Raw genomic sequence first — 21,041 nt, 5'->3', positions numbered from 1 at the left:
CTTACTAATAGATAACAAATGTTATTATTTATTAAAATTATCTTAATTCTTAGAATTTAAATATTAATCTACATAACACCTGGTACATGCACTTTAAAATATTAAGCTTTATATTAATGAATAGGGAGCTTGTCAGGAAAACTACATTCCAATCTTCTCTCAACTTTGTATTTTTTTCTTCCTGCTATTTTTATTCAAGTATTTTTGATGTATAATATTATGTTACAGGTGTACAGTACGCTGATTCACAATTTTTTAAAGGTTATAATCCATCTATAGTTATTATAAAATATTGGCTATATTCCTTGTGTTGTACAGTATATCCTTGTAGCTTATTTTATACATAATAGTTTGTACCTATTATTTTTCTACCCTTATATTGCCCCTCCTCCTCTCCTCTACTCACTGGTAACCACTAGTTTGTTCTCTATATCTGTGAGTCTGTTCCTTTTTTTTATAGTCACTAGTTTGTTGTATTTTTTAGATTCCACATATAAGTGATATTATACAGTATTTGTCTTTCTCTGTCTGACTTATTTCTCTTGGCACAGTGCCTTCAAAGTCCATCCATGTTGTTGCAAATGGCAAAATTTCCTTCTTTTTCATGGCTGAGTAGCATTCCATTGTATATGTATATATACACCACATCTTCTTAGTCCATTCATCTGTTGATGGACACTTAGGTTGCATCCATCTCTTGGTTATTGTAAATAATACTGCTATGAACATTGGGTGTATGTATCTTTTCAAATTACTGGTTTTTTTTTTTTTTGAATATATACCCGACGTGGAATTGCTGGGTCATATAGTAGTTCTATTTTTAGTTTTTGAGACGCCTCCATACTGTTTCCCACAGTGGCTGCATCAATTCACATTCCCACCAACAGTGTATGAAGGTTCCCATTTCTCCACATCCTCGCCAACATTTGTTACTTGTGTGTTCTTTTTGAAGAGAGCCATTCTAGGTGATAGCCAGTGAGGTGATATCTCCTTGTGGTTTTGATTTGCATTTCCCTAATGCTTAGTGATGTTGGACATTTTTTCATGTGCCTGTTGGCCATCTGCATGTCGTCTTTAAAGTAATGTCTATCAGTTCTTCTACCCATTTTTTAATCAGGTTGCTTATTTTATTGATGTTGAGTTGTATGAGCTGTTTATATATTTTGAATATTAACCCCTTATTGGTCATTTCATTTGTGAATATTTTCTCCCATTCAGTAGATTGTCTTTTCATTTTGTTGATGGCTTTCTTGGTGTGCAAAAACTTTTAAGTTTATTAGGTCCCATTTGTTCCAACTTTGTATTTTTTATGAAAAAAGCACAAATTGTCAGTGTGTGTTTATATCTGTCTCACTGTCAAGTGCGCTTTTCCAGAGAGCAAGGATTGTCTTTCTGATTTCTGTATACTTGGTACCTAGCACCCTCCTGGACACAATGTGTTTATTGTATTGTTGATTGTAAATGGCAATATTTTTCATTTTTTCTGATGTTTTTGATAAGATTTCTAATGACAGTTTTTATTTTTACCTTTTCTTCTTAAAAGAGTGAAAGATATTATCCCTTTATTATGTTTTAAGTTGATGTATTGAAAATTGTCACAGGCTGTTCTTGAAAAGATTTAATTTATTTCATTACTTCAAATTATCTAGCCACAACCAATCCAGCCATTTCTCGAAACTATTATGCATTTCACTCCAAATATCACCTTTAGGCTTAACTGGGGATCTTGTCTCATTAGTTTTGTACAAAGCCATGTTATTTTGGCTCTTGGCCCACAGATATTACTGTATGTTGGTAGCACTAAATCATAAAAGTTTTCTTCAGCTGAATAATATAAATAGAAACTGCTTGAAAAAATACTTATGGACTTTAAATTAAATCTTTAGTGGTTGAATATTACTGCTGAGTAACCTTCAAAACTAGCTTGATTGTGGTATGGATATTTATTTATATATTTATTTTTATATATTTATTTATAAATATCAAATTGTATACCTTAAGTATATGCAAATTTTTTTTTGTTGAAAATCAAAGTACTACTTTATTAAATGAGTTATTTTACACAATGTGAACATCAATATAATTACAATTGTAAAACATTTTTGTATAACAAAGATGGACTGATTTTCAGATTTCCAAATCAGAGTCAACTGTACATTTACACAGAATTGTCTTTGCATGAAGCCCAGAAAAGATCACATATACTATGCTTACAGTATGTACAGATATATAGAGGTAGGCTGGCAAAAAGAAAAAAAAGGAGAAGGCTTTCCTCTCTGAACTTAAACATTTATGCTGAGAATGGATTGAAATTATGCTGAAATGTGTTTTATATATATAGTCCACATTTATGGATATTGGAAAGCAGGATGACTTTCTTAGAGACATTTCCTTTTGGGCAAAGCTTCTCAGTGGATAGGAATATGGTGATTTTTAGTTTCTCTCCATATCACAAATTTTGACTCAAGATCATATTCCTTGGAAAAACTCCCCAAATCTCCTTTAATCTGAAGGATAATGTAGTCACATTATTCCCTTTTAGGTGTCTGCAGGCAACCTATTTTATGGGAATAATTGTGTTTGGGAGCAGATTCTTCTTTTAATCAGACTATTTTCTTGACATGAGATTTAAAAAAAATCTTTAAAACAAGAATTATACTATTTATAGCAATGCTGTATTTTGTTTGAAAAACTGAAAAATTATACAAATATAAAATAATTAAAACTTTTTATCATAGAAAATTTTAAACATATTAAAAGGTGGACAGAGTAGTATAATGAAGCCCCACGCACCCATCTCCCGGCTTCAACAATGATAAATTTATGGCCAATCTTATTTCAGCTATTTGTCATTTTGAGAAGTGTCTCTTTTCTGCTAGCCATTGTTTCCTTCTTGAATTGTTCAGCAGTCACAATTTTAGTGGTGATTAAAGAAATGTCCTTGGTGAGACAGTGATAGAAAATATTGAGGAATTTCCTCTGCTCTTCTCATTCTCATTTATTTCAGGTGACAGTTCAGTTATGTCTTGTAAAGATACAGTTCAACTGGATGGTTGTGGCTGAAACCTTTCTTGTGGCTTTTTTGGTTGTCCTTTGCTTGGCGATATCCGGTGGCTGATATCCAGCATCTGGTATCCAGCTGTTTTTCCAAAGGGCAAGATTTAGGTCTTTAGGTGATGCTGAGCTATTAGGTGATGCTAAGATACAGCCTTACAAAAATCTTAGTTGTCTTCTCCCTAGCTGCCAGTCAGTGAAGACTGGTACCCATGCGGCAAGTTTGACCCTCAGAAACAAACGTACTGTCCTTCCAGGAGGAAGCATAGGAGCATTTTGCATCAATCCTCTTTCCCACTTTCTGATGAAAATAATGAACAGTAGAGGGATTTGCTCTTAAGGAGACACTTCCTTCCTAAGCACCGTCTCTTTGTGTCTTTATTGTTTCCCTTGTGTGTGTACAATGGTGAGAATAGCTCAGGAGATCCTTTGCCCAGCCTATTTTGCCGTTGTTCCATCTGTCTGTGGCAAACCAGAAAAAAAAAAAAAAAAAAAACTGTGTTAGGTCTTGCCTTATGGCAAATTCTGATCCACAGTTGCTGTTTTCCCACACTTACTTAAGCTTCTTTGCACATCTACTGGCACAAAGGCCTGAGGGCTTCCTTCTGAATGTGAGGTACTTTTATACATCCGGGCCCTCTGGCCTTGCCTCTGGCAGATGCAAACAAACAAACAAAAGGCTGCTTGGAGCTGACTTCCAACAGTGGAAATTGGTTCCTGGCCAGAACAGGAGAAACTGCATTAGATCTGCAAGAGGTTACTCACCTGGAGATTGGCAACATTCTGTAAAATTTGGGGTAATTTGTCTATTTTATGTAACCTTTTGAAATGAATTAGCAATAAAGAAAGAGCCTCAGTGGGGAAAATGATCGATTTTTCAATGAAAACCTGTTTAAAAATATGTGATTTGAAAATTGATGAAAAATTTCAATAAATTTGGAGGAGGTACGTAAAAGGTGACTATTGGGCTGCATATTATCATGGTGCTTACAGAATGCAAAAAAAAATTGGTTAATGTCTTACAAACAATGTGTTATTTTAGTTACAGTGAGTCTAATTTTGGCTTCCACTGATGCAGTGTTGTAATATCTCACCTCACATATCAGTGACCAGATTGAGTCTGGAAAATAGCTCTATGGACAATTGAAATTTTAGGAAAAATGGAACATATATATGGCTCTGGATTTATCCACAGCTTCTGTTTCTTTCAGATACCCATCTTTTACCCAAATGTAGCTTCTATTTTGAAGGTTGGTGAGGAATAGAAGATTGAAATCAATGATTGAATCTGAAACTTTTAGGAAATTGAGTTTGAATAATTTATCTGTTTTTAGAATAAATAAGAAACCAAATGATGCAAGAATGTCCCTCTCCCCCATGGATAATAGTTGTTAAATCCCCCCATTTTTTAAGATCCTGACTGCTTACTAAGGGAGAATGAGAAAACTAGGAATTGAGTTATGAAAATGGCATTAACTGAATTTTACCAACATTTTGAATAGATGAAATCAATAGAAGTAGTTGAGAATCTCTAGACGTTGAAGAGAAGTAGGATAGGGTAGAATAGTATAATCAGGTAAATCTTTTTCTACATTTATGTGTATATTCTTTTCATTTCACATGGCTTCTCTCAAAGTTAGAGGCATTTCCATTAAGAAGACAGAATTTTCCATCCAAGAGATGAGAAACCAAAGGGGAGTAAACTTTCCCACCCCGACCTGTCTTCACTGTGTCCGGTCTGTAGAAGGCCACTTTTGGGTGTAGCTCTGTCCTTAGTTCATTTAGCTGTGGCTCGAGCGGTTAGGGTCACTTGCCCTGCAGTGCGAGGCAACCTCTGTGCAGTCAGTTGACAGCGGCTGCTTCTCTTACAAGAGGGCTCTGTGTACAGCAGGGCTCTGAAAACCAGTGCAGCCCACTGTGATTTGTCTTTCACAGTTTTACCTCCAGCTCCTGTCGGCTGACTTTCCAGCCTGTGCTGCAATTTGCTGTGACTTTTCTAGTGCCACTACTTTTCCTTATTTTTTCTTTTCTTCCAAGTTAATTTATATTCCCATGATTTTTAGAAGATTTTCCTGAGGACACTTTTGATCCATAATTTCAATTTAATTCTGTTTGGGATAAAGCAAGATGAACTACTTAAAAATTCTGGTACAGTCTTGCTTTTCTTTGGTATTTCAATCTAGTCAAAAGATGGGTGAGTAGATAACAGATATCTGTTAATATTTCCTTGGGAACGTTGACACGTTTGTGTGTTTGACTTGCACTACTTAACTTCCCATTCCTCCTGCCCAAGGATGCAGGTTGCTTGATTACAGCTGATTCGTCTTGGCATCTGCCACTTCTTTGTGAGATTTCTAGGGAGCTGGGAGCAGACCATGTCCAGGGTTACTGTGTGTTGTAAGGGGACAGACAGCTGTGAAGCTGGCTTATGGTTTCAGGATTTGATATCTACCTCTTACATCATGGGGCACTAGCTACTGACCAAATGATTGGTTCTGGAATATCCAGTCACCTTTCAAAAAGTTTAGCTCAAGCTTCCCAAAGTATGTGCCATGAAAAATGGCTTTCAAGTACGTAGGTAAAATGCCACACAGATCTACCCTCTTAGAGATTTATAATGCATGTTAACTTAGTAACAACTCTCAGAAGTCCAGCCGTAAAGAAGCCTGTCTGTCTCTATTTAATTCAGTATTTCTGAAATTTATGACTCCAGAACCCTACAAGTTACCCTTACAATAAATAACAAAAATACATTTTCTGGACTTTGTATTCAAAAGAATACTTTTTTTTGAAATTCTGACTTAGCAATTTATTTTCATGATATTTTAAAATGATTTTATTTAAAATACACTTTGCAAAGCAAATTTTCTCTCTATTCTTATGATAAATCTCATGTACTGGGTACTACCTGGTCAGCAAGAGGAGTGCATAGTCATGGAGGTTTGAGGGAAATGTAAGTTGTATGTTACTTCTGATTTAGGTTGTCTTAATGGAGATCTTGATGCTCAATGCTTTGAACTCTTTCCAAATGTTGTTCTGCCCCTTTTATGCAGAAGTAAGAATGTGATTGTGGCAGTGAATACAGGTAGTTGATGGGTAAGTAAAAAATGAGATGCCTCTCCTGAGAAGCCAGGCCTTTCAAGTGGGACGTCACCCAATTAGTAACAAAAGTGCCATCACCAGCAAACTGCTCTTCAAGATTCAACTCCCCCAGTGTGGGTCTTTCTTGGCAAGCGTATGTCCTTTTTGACAAGTTAGTTACATAACTTGAGTGACCATTTTGTCCCATCCTAACCACTTCTTAACCTCTTATGGATTTCTCTAAATTGGTTTATATTTTCAGTCCGTTTAATTTCTTCATGTGCTGACTGAACTCATCCCTTCAGCTGATGAAAGGGTCAGGGCCATTGTCCTCTGTCCCTCTTCCTCCCCTTCTTCAGAATCCCACGGCCCACCTGGGGCCTTCAGAACCATTTGGCCTTGCCCCACCTCATCCCAGTTTTACCAATTACTCACGCCCTGCTGCTTCTCTAGGCAAGTGCTAAGTGTATCGTCCATGGTAGTGCCCCTGCCTTACCATCTCTGTGCCTTCCTAAGCAACGGTTGTTGGGCTGATCAATTCACTACGCATTTATCTAGCACCTACTTTTTGTCCAGCATAGTGTTAGAAGCTGAGGACGTTAAGAAGAGTAAGATATTATCCCTGCACTTTCATAGCTAATCATCTAGGAGAGACAGGCAAATGCATCATTTTAATATATTATGATGTGTGATGATAGAGGTAGCACAGTGTTCCATGGGAGTTATAGAGGGAAGGTTGCCATACCTAGCCTAGGGCAGTCAGGGAGGGCTTCTTGGAAGAAGTGACCTGAACTGAGACTTGAAGGACAAGCAGGAAACAACTTGATGGAGAGGGATATGGTATTGAGGGTGGGCCTTCCAGAAAGAGGAAAGATAGTAGACATACGCATGGAGATGTGAACTACAGGTATTTTGATACTGCTGAGGTATGAACTTTAAGGCCAAAGAAAGGCTGAAGATGTGTCTCTGTATCCTGTTCACACATAGACTCAACTCAGGCTGGATGACCTCCTGAAAGGTGGTAAGAAAAATTTATCTTTGTCAAGATCCAAGGGCAGCAAGGAGGAAAATGATCATTTAAAAAGATCGCAAATACAGGAAATTAAGGGGATATGGGTGAGAGTCTCTACTTCCTTGGGGTTTTCCTGGCTTTTCTCTGTATTTGAACAAGGTATATTTTCTGGTGATGATTGGTCCTACTAGACAGTAAGTTAAGGAACACCTGGAAGGCATGGTCTTATATCCAGATATAAGATATCTTGATAAAAGAAAATGAAGATTGAGGTTGATATGTCATTTATGTGGTTTAACCATTTATTCAACAGATACCCTTTTTCATGGGCAGGTATTGTCTTAGGGGCTGTGTATATGTTAATGAACAAAACAGAGGAGATTCTCATCCTGTCTCCCCCTTAGAGCTTCTTATCCAGTAGGGAAGGAAGAAACTGTAAAGGTAATTATAATTGTGTTATGCAACTAGGATGTGAGTAACAGTGTGCTTAGTAGTGCTATTTTCAAATATAAGTGGTGGTCTGAGCACTCAGACACAGTGTTACTCCTTCCACCTGAGTAAGAGCTAATAACTCTAGGGTCACACTCATCAGTGCTGGGATTTCCTAGGAAAATCTGGCATATAAAAGACTACCACAGAGCAAAATCATTCTTAGAAATGATCATTTTATGGGTCAAAGCAGATTGCTATGATGAAGACTAGACATTAACTCTTTTTACCAAAGCCCAGGAATATTTTAACCAAAGCCTCCATCTGTCAGTAGGGGAACTGCAGTGTGGCATCTAGGAGGCTAGGTAATGTCACCAGCAGCTCATTGTGACAAATGGCTGACCCCTAGGGCCACCAACCCTGGCTGCCTGGTGCTCTGCTTGGCCCCTGTGGAGTGCCTCCTATTCTCTCACTTCCAACCGGACCACTCCTCTAGCCCCAGGCGGGTATTTTCATTATGATCTATAATAACGAAAGGACTTTGTAATTGAATGAGGAGCATACACTGGAGACTTTTGATGGGCTCAGCTCATCAGGATTTGAAGAGGGCTGTGCGAGGGAGAGTGGGTGGTGGGGGCCGCCGAGGGACACACTGGCTCCTTCAAAGCTCTGCATCTGCAGCCGTTTGCCAAAGGAAAGCAGAGGAAGGGGGTGAATTATAAACAAAAATTTGTGTGCTTAGTAACAACGATCAATGAAAACAGAAAAACATTTCTGGTTGGAGAGAGCAACTTGTGAAGCACTGGGGACTGAACCCAGGACCTTATGCATGCAAGGCGCCTGTTCTACCACTCAGCTATACCCTCCCACCCCATCCCGTGCTGTGTATACTATTTATAGAAGGAAACTGTCCTTGAATCTCAGGATTATTCCTCATGGCCTGCCATGGACACCATGATCTGGCTGGATGGAAGGTAATCTCTGCCTGGGTAGGAAGTACTGGTGTGATTAGGAAAAGGGTGAACCTACCTGTCCTCGCCCTCTTCCCCTAAGCTAATTATTGCTCACATTTTCTGTTGATCAAATACTTACCCTATTTACCAATGAATGATGAGACACTTTCCAGAGACTGTTACATGCAATATTGTGAACAATGAATAAGGTTTAAGGAATTGCATAGTTAGAGGAGAGGGGAGAGAGTGGTTGAGCAAATGTGTACTGGGTGAGGTGAATGAATTTGTCATTGTGCCATCAATGTAATTATCTTTCCCAATGGACAGAGGCTGTCTGTGAATTATCCCAAATGGAGGACGAAACTGTAAAAATGGTATCTAATATAAGATGTGGGTCTTAACTTGCATTTCAAATGTGTTTTATATCCTGATTACTGGGAATTAACAACATCATATTTGATTCATTCAGTGCCCTCAATATATGTCTGTTAAATTACTTGAGCACCGGCCGAAAATTAATTTCCTGACTACTGTCTAGTTTGAGTACTAAGACACATGGCAACAGTTAGCAACCAGTTGCGCAGAAGATTGCACGAGTCAAGGTACAGAGACAGAATGAGGCAGGTATGCGTTGCCTAGATGAGGAAGCAGAGGGTTCCTTGGGAAGTAGTGCCTACCAGGAAATGGCAAGTGTGAACTCAAGGGCAGGTGGTGGAAGGCTTCAACCTTAGATAGCTCCTTCAGGAAATAAGGAGCTACCATGAGCCCTTGGTCGGAAAGTAAAACAGTAGACCAGAGCAGAGAGTCTGAGGCCCGTGAGGATAGAACAGCATTGACAAGATGGGGACTCCAGGCACTGACCCAGGGCTGAGGTGGTGGGGTCTGAATGGAGCATGGCTACAAAAGTGAGATATGTTTCAGATGAAGGTTTGGAAAAACGTGGTGAAGAATTAGATGTGGGGAGGCTGGGGAAGTTGCAAGTCAAAAATAACCAGCAGATGTAAATCATGGAGTTACAATTAGAGTGGTCCCAGAATGTCCACAGGAGAATAAAGCCCTGCAGTGAGGGCCTGTGTAGGAGTTGCCAAGGGGGTTTCTCTGCAACTAATGAGAGGTTCAGATTACGATATGAAAATGGGGGGAAGCATGACCTGTGACAGAGTTTTCAAGCAGGAGTCTTTCTTACTTTGGGTTTGTAATGGAAGCCAGAAGGGCTCTCTCTCCGTTTACTTAAAAGAACACATGGAATGATTACTGCATAGACTGGGGCTTTTTCTTCATAATTTAAAAGTGTTTTCACAAGAGAAAATAGATATGTAGAAACAAACTTCAGAGATTTCTCAGAGCGGTTCTAAGAAATGACAAGTGAAAAAGTTAAGCATTTAACCAAATAGCATATTTAATAGTCCCATAAATGATTTTCCTTTGGAAATCCCTGGTTGTGCTTCCCTGCCAGCAGAACCACTGAGGTCAGCACTTGCTGTTCAAAAATGACCTGTGCGAAGGATCCACAAGAACCTATCTAGGACAGTATGGAGGTTCCTTAAGAAGCTAAAAATAGGCTTACATTGTTACCCACCAATCCGACTCCTGGGCATATATCCGGAGAAAACTCTTAAGTCGAAAATACACATGCACCCCTATGTTTATAGCAGCACTATTTACAGTAGTTGGAAACAACTTAAATGTCCATTGACAGATGATTGGATAAAGAAGTTGTGCTATATTTATACAATGGAATACTACTTTGCCATAAAAAGGTATAAAATAATGCCATTTGCAGCAACATGGATGGGCCTAGAGATCATCATTCTAAGTGAAGTAAGCCAGAAAGAGAAAGAAAAATACCACGTGATATCACTTATATGTGGAATCTAAAAAAAAGACACAAATGAACTTATTTATAGAACAGAAACAGAATCACAAACATAGAAAACAAACTTATGGTTACCAGTGGGTAAAGGGAGTAGGAAGGGATAAATTGAGAGTTCGATTTGCAGATACTAACTACTATATATAAAATAGACAAACAATAATTTTCTACTGTAAAGCATAGGGAACTATATTCAATACCTTGTAGTAACCTGTAATGAAAAAGTATATGAAAAGAAATATGTGTATGTACATGTATGACTGAAACATTATACTGTACACCAGAAATTGACACAACATTGTAAACTGACTACACTTCAAAAAAAAAAAAGAACATATTTAGGATCAGCCCCTAAGATCTGGGTCAGTCTTGGTCACCTGCTCTTTTCACAAGATAATTAAGCTTATTCTTGGGGTTTACATGATTTGTCATGTTATTAATTTATTATTGGGTAACTGGAAAGTAATTCCATCATGCATACATTCTATTAATTTTGTAATACTCTGTAAAGCATGTTGGGCTTTCACCGTCACTTGGGAGGTAGTGGACAGAGTGTGCAGTGTGGTTACACAGTTACAACACACACTGTATGCGTTTTAGTCTGGGTGATCCAGAATGAACAGAAGAGCAGGTGGTGATTTTCTTATACAAAATGTAATAGCCAATTTTTGTACCTATTCTTACCAAAATGTCTCCAATCATGGAACTCTTCTGATTCTCATTGCAATGTAAATTCATATATTGTAATATTTGTTTTGAAATTTTATATACTGGCTCACCATATGAACATGTTCTCATTGCCTACTCAGGCCTTTGAGCAATTTGCAGTCTTTTGTTAGCAAATAAAGGCCCTCAGAGCCTCCTATTTTGAGCCCCAAGTTTACCAGCTGCTATTCACTACTGGGCCTCATTAGAGGCCTGCTGCTCTGCTGAGAACCACACCACATGCTACACCCTCTCTTGTCTACATATTAGCCTGTTGCTGCTCCTTAAATTACCTGGTACAAAAGCTTGCTCTATTTCTCCACAGAGAGCTACCACTCCTATCCAGTTTGGAGAGGCTCTATATCATGATCTCTCAAACTAATTAAGGTTCGTGGGCAGGCCACAGGTTGCTGAGAGGAACTTTCCTGAAGGCTGATATCTATGAGGGTTTTCTTTTTGGGAAGGGGCAAAAGATTACTGCTGCTGTAGCTTATTTTCCAAAGTCTCTTTTTAAAATCAAAAAATGCTTTCTTGCTTTTAATCTAGGTGATGTAATTAATTTTATATTTCAAAAGTCATTTCCTAAGGGAAGTAGAATATAATGTTAGTTAAAAACATACAAAATAAGAGATTTAAAGTACTTTCAGGGGATGGAGTTAGCAAATATACTGGAAAGGCATTTTGATGAAGATTTATTAGAAATTATGGGTTGTATCTGGTATTTATGTTAATTGGGAAGTATTTATTTTTAAATAAAATACATTACACCCTTTTAACTTTTAAGAGGACTTGTTTTCAATTTAGTGTCTTAAGAAACGGATTAAATAGCATCAGTTTCCTTATGTCAAATAACCAAAATAAAATTTCAAAAAATTTTCAGGATTTCTGAGAAGAGAATTTTGACATTTTGGTTACAAATTCAGAGAACAGCAAAATTACAGGTGTTCTAGATTTCCAAAAGAATGAATTGATGAAGGTGTATCAGCACAGAAGATAAATCACTGAGTGATTCTTTAGTAAAAATTACAGTTTACCGAAAGGACTGCTTTAAGTGGCAAACTCTCATGCATTCATAAATGATGCAGTTGGTAGAAATTCTACTCCCATGTTGATCGTGTTACACAGGAAGGTTCGCTTTAGAAAGGCCTGGCTTATCAATCTCCTGCAGTACTGACAAGTCTTTCAAAGTAGTATTTTTGACTTGCTTATTTTGTTGATCATGGAGTACTGCTTATTCATTCTTTACTTCCTTCTTTTGTTTCTTCTCTCTGTCCTTTGTCTTTCCACAGTTCTTGAGAATCTTATTTATTTGCTGAAATGTAGCTCTTGTGTTTCCTCACCTGCTAATTTTTAAGGGAATTTCATTATTGACCTATTGCATCTATCTCTTCTTCCAAATTTCATCTCTTCTTTGGCAATACCTTCCTGGTCAGCCAGGCTGGTCTTTCTGAACACTCTCTTAGCCACTAGAAGGGAATGAGAATGCTCCTGTCTAACCAAGTGTGAGCATTCTAGGTAACCTTGTGAAAAAAATATGTGTACTTAAGTTGTGGGCATATACAGTAAATACATTTGACTATGAAAACTAAATGAGGATACATGTCCTAACATTATGTCATTACAAGGGGGAAATGTCTGGTTACTGAGTGTATAACTTACTTACAGAATAAAGAGTTCCCAGATCTAATTAATTTACATGTGCAAGTGAGCAGAGGATTGTGTCTGCCTAGCACTGTCCTTAGAGCTTCAGAAAGATAGTAAATGCTTTGGATGACCTGGAGAGTAAATAATATTTAGTTTAATCAAATCATATCATACAAGCATTTTCTATAGGTGCAAAGGAATACTTTTTAAAGTAACTGTTGAAAACTATGGTTATCAAAGGGGAAAAGATGGGGGATGCATAAATTAGGAGCTTGGGATTATCAGATACACATTACTATATATAAAATAGATAAACAAGGACCTACTGTGTAGCATAGGGAACTATATTCAATTTCTTCTTTTCTTTTTTTTATTTAAAAAGTCAGTATTTCAGACAGTTAGGATGCCACCATTACACATATTAAATATTCATGTGCAGTTAAATCTGTTTCTTAAGTTTGTTTTCCTTTTTTTTTAAATTGAAGTATAGTCAGTTACAAAGTGTCAGTCTCTGGGGTACAGCACAATTTCTAGTCATACATATATCTGCATATATTTGTTTTCATATTCTTTCTCATTAAAGGTTATTATAAGATATTGAATATCGGTCCCTGTGCTATACAGAAGAAATTTGTTTTTTAATCTATTTTTATATATAATAGCCATATATTTAATTTCTTATAATAACATATGATGGAAAAGAATCTGAAAAAAATATGTATGGATATATATAACTGAATCACTTTGCTGTACACCTGAAACTAACATCATGAATCAAGTACACTTCAATAAAAAACAAATTTAAAAAAATTAAACAAATAAAGTAACTGTTGGGCAGGCACAGGGATTGCGGAAACTTCAACTGTGACTCCAGAGTACACAGTTTAAAGTGCACTGTAGCAAGCGTTTGCTGATCAGAAGTGAACTCTAGGGGGCATGTTTATGGAGTCTGTCGTGTCTTGTGGCATGGACGGGTAGATGAGTAGAAAGGACGGGTAGACGAGGAGAAGAGTTGGGGCATCCTCCTCGTAGAAGATGGCCATAATTGGTTAATGAAACAACTATTTCTTGAGTACTTGCTATGTGCGGGGCATTGTATTAGGTGCTAGAAGGACAATAGCAAAAAGACAGACATGGTCCCTGTCCTCATGAAGCTCCCGGACTGGCCGAGGAGAGAGACGAATAAGCAGAAAGTTGCTCCGTGTGTTAATTGGAGCTATAAGGGCAGAGAGCAGAGTGTACCCAGAGGACAGCTCGGCCCTGCAGTAGTAGAAGGCATTCATGCATGGGCTCGACTAGAGGCACAAGCCTGGGGTTTCTGGCCTTCTCTCTCCTACTGGGGATTTTGGGCCTGGAAACGTCAACCTTCACCTGCAGTTCTAGAAACGACTATCGTGGTAGTTATCCCAGGCGGCCACGGAGGGACTCCTCTACTCTTTTTAGTTTACCGAGCCTGAGGGCAAATTTTTCTGTTTGAGGGGTGTATGTGTGTGCACGTGCACATACAACACATGTGTTTTTCTATACCGTTTGAAAGTAAGCCATAGACTTCATTAGACTTTAATTCGTATCTCCTATGATTCAGTATCGAGGTTTATTTTCTACATAAATCATAATAACATCATCTTAAAAAATTTGACAGTAGCTTGATGAAATTGTCTAGTATTCAGTCCATATTAAACTTTCCCTAGTTGTTCTGAGAATGTCTTTTATGGATAATCTTTGTCCCCCACCCCAAACAAGGATCCAATGAAAGTTTATGCATTACAGTGAATTGTTCTATCTTTGTAGTATCTTTCTGCCCAAGAAGTAACCATTACCTTGTTTTTTTAACCTGTCAGATCTTTATTTTTATAATTTTACTCTATATGTTACATATCTAAAATAATATATAATATTGTTTTGTGTTTAAAATTTTACTTAAGTGATAATATAAAGTATGTATCATTAAACAGTTTTTTTAAACTCAGCATGTTTTTAAGATCTATCTATGTTAATACATATACATCTAATTCATTCACTTTTTAACTTGTATAAAATATATTTTATTTATCAATTTCACTATTGAAAGACATTTAGGCTGTTCTCATTAGCTAAATTATTTTACTTTTTCTTTTGGCATTAAACAGAGTGTCAGTTATAAGTTAGAAAGATGTTTTCATAGATAAGTTAACTTAACAGTAAATTTCCTTTTGTTCAGCTCCTCTGAACCTCCTGCAGTGAATTTGGTTCCACTTTTAGAACCTGATTGGCAGCCCCAGTGTCAGATGGCAGCATAGTCTTTGCCTCCCAGGGACTTCTACCACCACCTTTCTGCTGATGTTGTAGACCAGAAGTTCTCAAGTCTGGCAACATATCAGAATTATCTAGGGAGATTTAGAATAGACTGATACCTAGGTCCCACCATGCCAAGATCCTGATTTATTCAATTTGGGGTGAGTCCTGTGCAGCCACGGTTCAGAACCATGGCTGATCATTATGGCAGTCACGCAGGGTCTTACTGCAAAAACTGGACAGCTAGGCTATATCTTTGTTCCCATACATTACATTACACTGATGATACTGACACTTAGAATCAAAGAAAGCTGCAAATGTAATGGCCGCATTTCCCCCATCCCCCAAGCTTTTGGTTATATTCCACAATTGCTGAAACTCTTCCATTGGAATGCGGCAGATGGGAGAACTCAATGTAGCCTCTTGTCTGATTTAATTTAATACATTTAAATCTAATTATTTCAGGGTTCTAGTATTAAGGGAAAGTTTATCTCTTCTGAGATACTGATATGTTCTGGTCATTAGGTAATGAAAGAGATGCATTGTTAATTATTCCCTTTTTGTCTTGGCTCTCGGGGGGGATTCTAGAAGGGAAAACATTTATTGAACCATACAGTGTGGCAGGCACTTTACCTATGTTATCTCTTTTAATCATTTAAATAACCTTTTGGTGGCATGATCCCATTTTACATTTAGGAACATGGAGGTTCAGGGATGTTAGGTAATTTGCCCGAGTCTGTAGAAGAGTCTGGGGTGGAAATCAAACTTGCCTGATTCCAAAGTGCAGGCCCTTTCCATGCTTCCATTATACCTGGGAGGAAGGTTTTTCATGGTTTCCCACAGTATCCTTTGCTCTAGTTCCTAAGTGTCCCAATCAAAGCCCAGATTCCTGATTTCCAAGGCTCTGTGCTCCCAACCTGGACAGCATGTGGGGAATGGTCTCCAGAGCAGAGTGTGGTTGGGGAAGTTGGGGATGAGGACACCTTCTTCTGCCACACCTCTGTGGAGGGTTCCCAAGCTCATCAACCCCATTCCTCTCCTGCACAACCCTTTCTTTGCTCCATCCATCGGTACTACGTGGCTGTGCATGGCTCTCTTCAATACTGCAGTCTTCAGGTCTTTTCCTCTTCCCCATGGCTTTGTTCATGAGACTCTCTGCTCTAGCCTTTTCCCAGTGCATAGTGCATAGTTCCCTTGCATATTAGCTTTTTTCAAGATTTACTTGGTGGGATAGTTTTGGATGAGGAGTGTGGGGGAATTTGGCAATACAAAATGGGGGTGGTTGGCTGCAGGAATGCCAGTGGTCTTATGAAAGGGAAGTATGTCACTTATTATGTCAGTCTGTTGAAGTAAGGACCAAGGACCCTTCTGTGTCAGTAAGTGCTACCAAGGAGAAATCTAAGAATTAGTGTGTCTGAAAGCAGGGATTGAACAAGGTTGAGCAGGTTCTTACATGAATGTTCACGCTTGTGCAGAGTTGTTTTAGAAAAAATCTTCAGCTGATACGAGAAGGTAAAGCAGATGCAGGTAGGTCTGACAGGCTTTAGTGGTTGGTTTAGAGCTGGAGATGATGCCAGCTTAGCCAATGTGTTCGATTAGATAAGGCCTTGGAGTAAAGTAAGCTCTGATAAACTATAGGGAAGTAGGGGGCCTTAGAGGGATATGTCACTGGAAATGTAGTCTCATTTAAGGTGGCAAAACAATGCCACCTCAATTATACCCAGTACAATTTTGTCTCTCATCTGCAGACTGTTGGGAGAGAGAGGATAAGAAAGAGTGCTGTGATTTGTTTAGGTGCCTAGAAAATTTGGAATGGGATAAACCAAACCACCTGTGAACAGAATGCCCTGCTTGTTCTGACTGAACCCTTGAACAGGATGTTGGCAGGGAATCCAGGTAGAGATAACAAGCTTGGGGCCATTTGGGGGATTGTGGGGCGCCGGAGAGCAAACTCTGTTGTTGCTTGTGGCAGGAAGCTTCCAGCATCTCTCCCTGTGAATGCAGATGGTACACAGAGGGTTTTGTATTTGACTATTAGCAGCCTTGTTTGCAGGCAAAGATGTGTTTTCTCCGTGCGCATCCATTCTCTGCATGGGATGCGGTGCTGCAAGCAACGGTGGAAAGACATTGGATTATCCAGGTTCTGGCAGGCTCGTTGGGTTTGGATGGGAAACTGCACACCACAATTTGTGAGGCTTCCCTTTTGAATCCTTCTCCATAGAAAATTTTTGTTTTTTTCCCTAAGCAGAATATCTTTTAGATCTGGTTTGACTTCTTGTAGGCGTAGACTCTGTATGGAGCTAATTGAAGTAAAACACTCTACCCTCCTTGCCCTAATTAAATGCCTGACATTTTTTCAGATCTGGGGAAGGATGTTGACTTGTCAGACAAATGCCCAGATGTTAGCTCATGATGTAGGATTGCTAAGTATGGCAGCTGTTAAGGGCTGAATTGTATCTCCTTTAAGTCCATATGTTGAAGCCCCAACCCCCAGTACCTCCTAAAGTGCTCATATTTGGAGATAGGGCTTTACAGAGACGATTAAGTTAAAATGAGATCATTAGGCTGAGCCCTTATCCAATCTGACTAGTGTCTTTACAAGAAATCTGGACTCATGGAGTGGCACCAGGGGTGCATGCAGAGGAAAGATCGTGTGAGAACAGGGCAAGAAGGCAGCATCTTCAAGCCAAGGGAAAGAGGCTTCAGGAGAAACCAAACCAGCTGACACTTTGATATTGGACTTTTAGCCTCCAGAACTGTAATGGAATAAATTTCTGTTGTTTAAGCCATTTAGTCTGTGGCACTTTGTTATGGCAGCCCTAACAGACCAATATAGCAGCTTATGTTGATTTTTACCCACTTTTGAAAATGAGTCATTTTTTTATAGGCTGCTGGCCAAATTCCATCTAACATTTTGTCTTGCCCAGTCTTGTCTCATTTCTATTATCCTAGTGAACTAGGGCAGCTAGTTACATTGTTTTTTAGTTTACTAATATTTTGAATTAGGAAAGTATTTAAAAAATGGTTCATTGTAGATAATTCCAAACATGCTACTCACTACCCAGCCCCAACAACCTGCAAATCACAGCCAATATGTCCCATCTATCCCCCCATCCTTCCTCCTCAAATCATCCTACAGCACATCCCAAACATGATACCGCCTCATCTGCAGATATCTCAGTATGTATGTGCAAAAGACAAGAACTTAAAAAGCCCCAAATGTCGTTATCAACATCTAACATTTTAAAACAGTAATTTCTCTTTTTAATTGAAGTGTAGTTGATTTACAATGCTGTGAGTAATTTCTTAGTATGATAAACTTCTGGCCAGTATTTAAAATGTATTTCAATTGTCTCATAAATGTAATAATTAAAAAAGCTAATTTGTTTCTTTTAATCAGGATCCAAATAACATCCACACATTGCAATTAATGGATATGTCTCTTGAGTTATTTTTAATCTATAAATTTCTTCCTCCATTGCTTTTTCTTCCTGTAATTCATTGGTTGAAGAAACTGGTTTGTCCTACAGTTTCCCATGGTCTGTATTTTGCTGATTGTGTCTCTAAGGTGTTAAATATAATGTTCTTCTTCCTCTGTATTTTTTGTAAATTTTGTAATTAGAGCTAGGTACTTGACCAGATTCCATTTCAACTTTTTTTCTTTTCGACAATACTGTTTCGTAGAGGTGTTCTTCCATTAGGATTCATGTGATGTTTGGTTATCATTCTTTTTGTAATGTTAACAGCTGTGGATAGTTAATGCCTAAATCATTAATTCATTACGGATTGCAAAATGGTAATATTCTAATCCTATCAGTCCTTTTAAAATTAATTAATTAAGGGGATGGAAGGGAATATTTCTATAAAGAGAAATTTCCCCTCATCTACTATTTGGTACTCAGTGGTAAAGAAGTTAGTATAATAAAGGCAGGATAAATACTTGTTTCTTTTCCAGTCAATTTTTACAGTAATGAAGTGATTTTCTAGAGTCCTCTAAGATGACTTATTTAAAGTATCACTAGGAATTTGTAATTCTAAATGCATTTGATATGTTTCAGTCTATTGCAGTTATTATTCTTCTTGATGTTCAAATTGTCCCACCTTTGGCCAGTGAGCCATTTCAAGTTGGATCCTGAGTTCTTTTGACATGGCTCTAGTAGTGTTTGATAGCTTCTCTTTTATCTTGTAGGGTAAGAGATTCTAGGCTTATCTTGCATTTTTCCTGCCCTAGACCTGGAAGGAATCCTGGATTATTTGTGCTACTGGGTTGATTATTATTTTTAGGGCTCTAGGAGTGTTTAATATCCCTTCTCCAAGACATCAATAGCAAAAGCTTGTATTATGAACCCAGGCATTATGAGGGTCATGTGCTCCCCTTCTGAAGTTAAGTTCTGTAAGCCTTGATCCTGGGGTAGAGCCAGGGCTGTTGCTGCATGTTCTCTCTCTTTTGTCTGTTATTGCAGACAAATCCCATTGAGAAAGAGAGACTCTAATTACCTGGGTGATCATCAGCACAATCAATTCACCCTTACATTTAGTTTCTTTCATGTCTTTCAGAGAATGATTCAGTGATTTTTATATGCTGCCTAATCTAGCACAATATATGTGTGATCATTTGGGACTAGTTTTATCATCATAGTTTAAATAATTGGGTCTAATTATTTTTTCAACCATACTCTCATTGGAATACAGTGATTACAATATATGTTTCCTATTTCAGAAGTTCATTCTGTAGTGTGGAAACAAATATTAATGGCAATTACAGTGCAAAGTCATACACATTTATGTACACATGTATACAGAACTGTCAGATCACTAAGCAATAAACACCCAGCACTGCCTAGGACTGGGTCTGGGGAGGTTTGCCAAAGGAGTAACAGATGTACTGTGTCTTAAATGATGACCAAGAGTTTTCCAGAAGGAAAATCAGGGAAAAAATATTATAGTCATATGTGGTGCCTCTTCCCTTTTCCCTCTTCCTATGAAAAGGTCTGGGAATACCAGGAACTTACTTTCCCATATTTCATTGCAGTAAGATGAGCCATATGATTCAGTTCTGACCAATGAGATGTAAGGTCAAGTCTGCTGGACTAGGGTGAAGGGTGCTTTTGGAAAAGATGGAGAAATGCTAAAGGGGAAGATCCTTCTCTTTCCTCCTTTTTTGGAATATACTGTGTGAGATCATGATTTGGAGTGGAGGCAGCCATTTTATGGCCATGAGACAACAAACCTGAGGATAGAGATGCCTGCTGAGGATGGCAGAAAATGAAGAAAGAGTAAACCACCTACTTACAGCCTTTTTGTGGAAAATGAGATGTGTTTCCTGTAAATCCACTATTGGTCAGAGATTCAGTTACTAGCACACAGAGATAGCCTAACTGATTCAGTGTAGAAACTATATTGTCAGTTACAGAGTTTGCCAAGTAAGTTGTGTGATTGTGGGGGCATACAGATAGAGACTAAATGTGGGTTAAAAATATACAGGGGCTTCATCTCAGGCTTTTCTTCAAGAATATTTCTCCTCTATACTAAGTGAAGTAATTTCATGTCAGATTTGCAGATATCTCAATCCTCTACTGTAGAACATTTCATTTCCTGAAGCTGAAAACTTCCAACATGTCAAGATATTTCTGGGACAAACAGTTTTTGGAGTTTCTCAAGTAGAAAGGGATGGGAATGTTGTCATTCTATATTGTATCACTGTGAAGGGTGAAAAATTCTAAGGTTTAGAACTGACTTGTGATTTTCAATGAATATTGCCAGCCCTTTGCAACTATTTCCCAGAAAAAAAATCTTTTCTTTTGTTTTAGATACAGTTATACTGAAGTACTAATGGGTAGTTTGTGTGGACTTTACTATTACTCCTCAGCTTTGCCAGTAACTGAGGATGTGGGTAGATTGCATGTATGCATTAAAAATTTGAAAAACAAAGCAAACAAAAAATCCAAACAAATTGGTAAAGGGAAGGTATACAGCAATAAATAAAAACAACACATGCTGTTTATATAGTACATAT

At 38.0% G+C, this 21,041-nt stretch overlaps 1 protein-coding gene across 4 annotated transcripts in view; it reads left to right on the top strand.

Annotated features, from left to right (window-relative positions):
- ALKBH8 (alkB homolog 8, tRNA methyltransferase) overlaps positions 1 to 21,041 on the top strand; it is a 128,834-nt gene that overhangs the window by 35,698 nt on the left and 72,095 nt on the right. The gene's annotated exons all lie outside the window — the stretch shown is intronic.

The sequence above is a fragment of the Camelus dromedarius genome, chromosome 34 (assembly GCF_036321535.1).
Source record: "Camelus dromedarius isolate mCamDro1 chromosome 34, mCamDro1.pat, whole genome shotgun sequence".
Classification (NCBI taxonomy): Eukaryota; Metazoa; Chordata; class Mammalia; order Artiodactyla; family Camelidae; genus Camelus; species Camelus dromedarius.
This window is presented reverse-complemented; position numbering and strand designations above follow the sequence as displayed.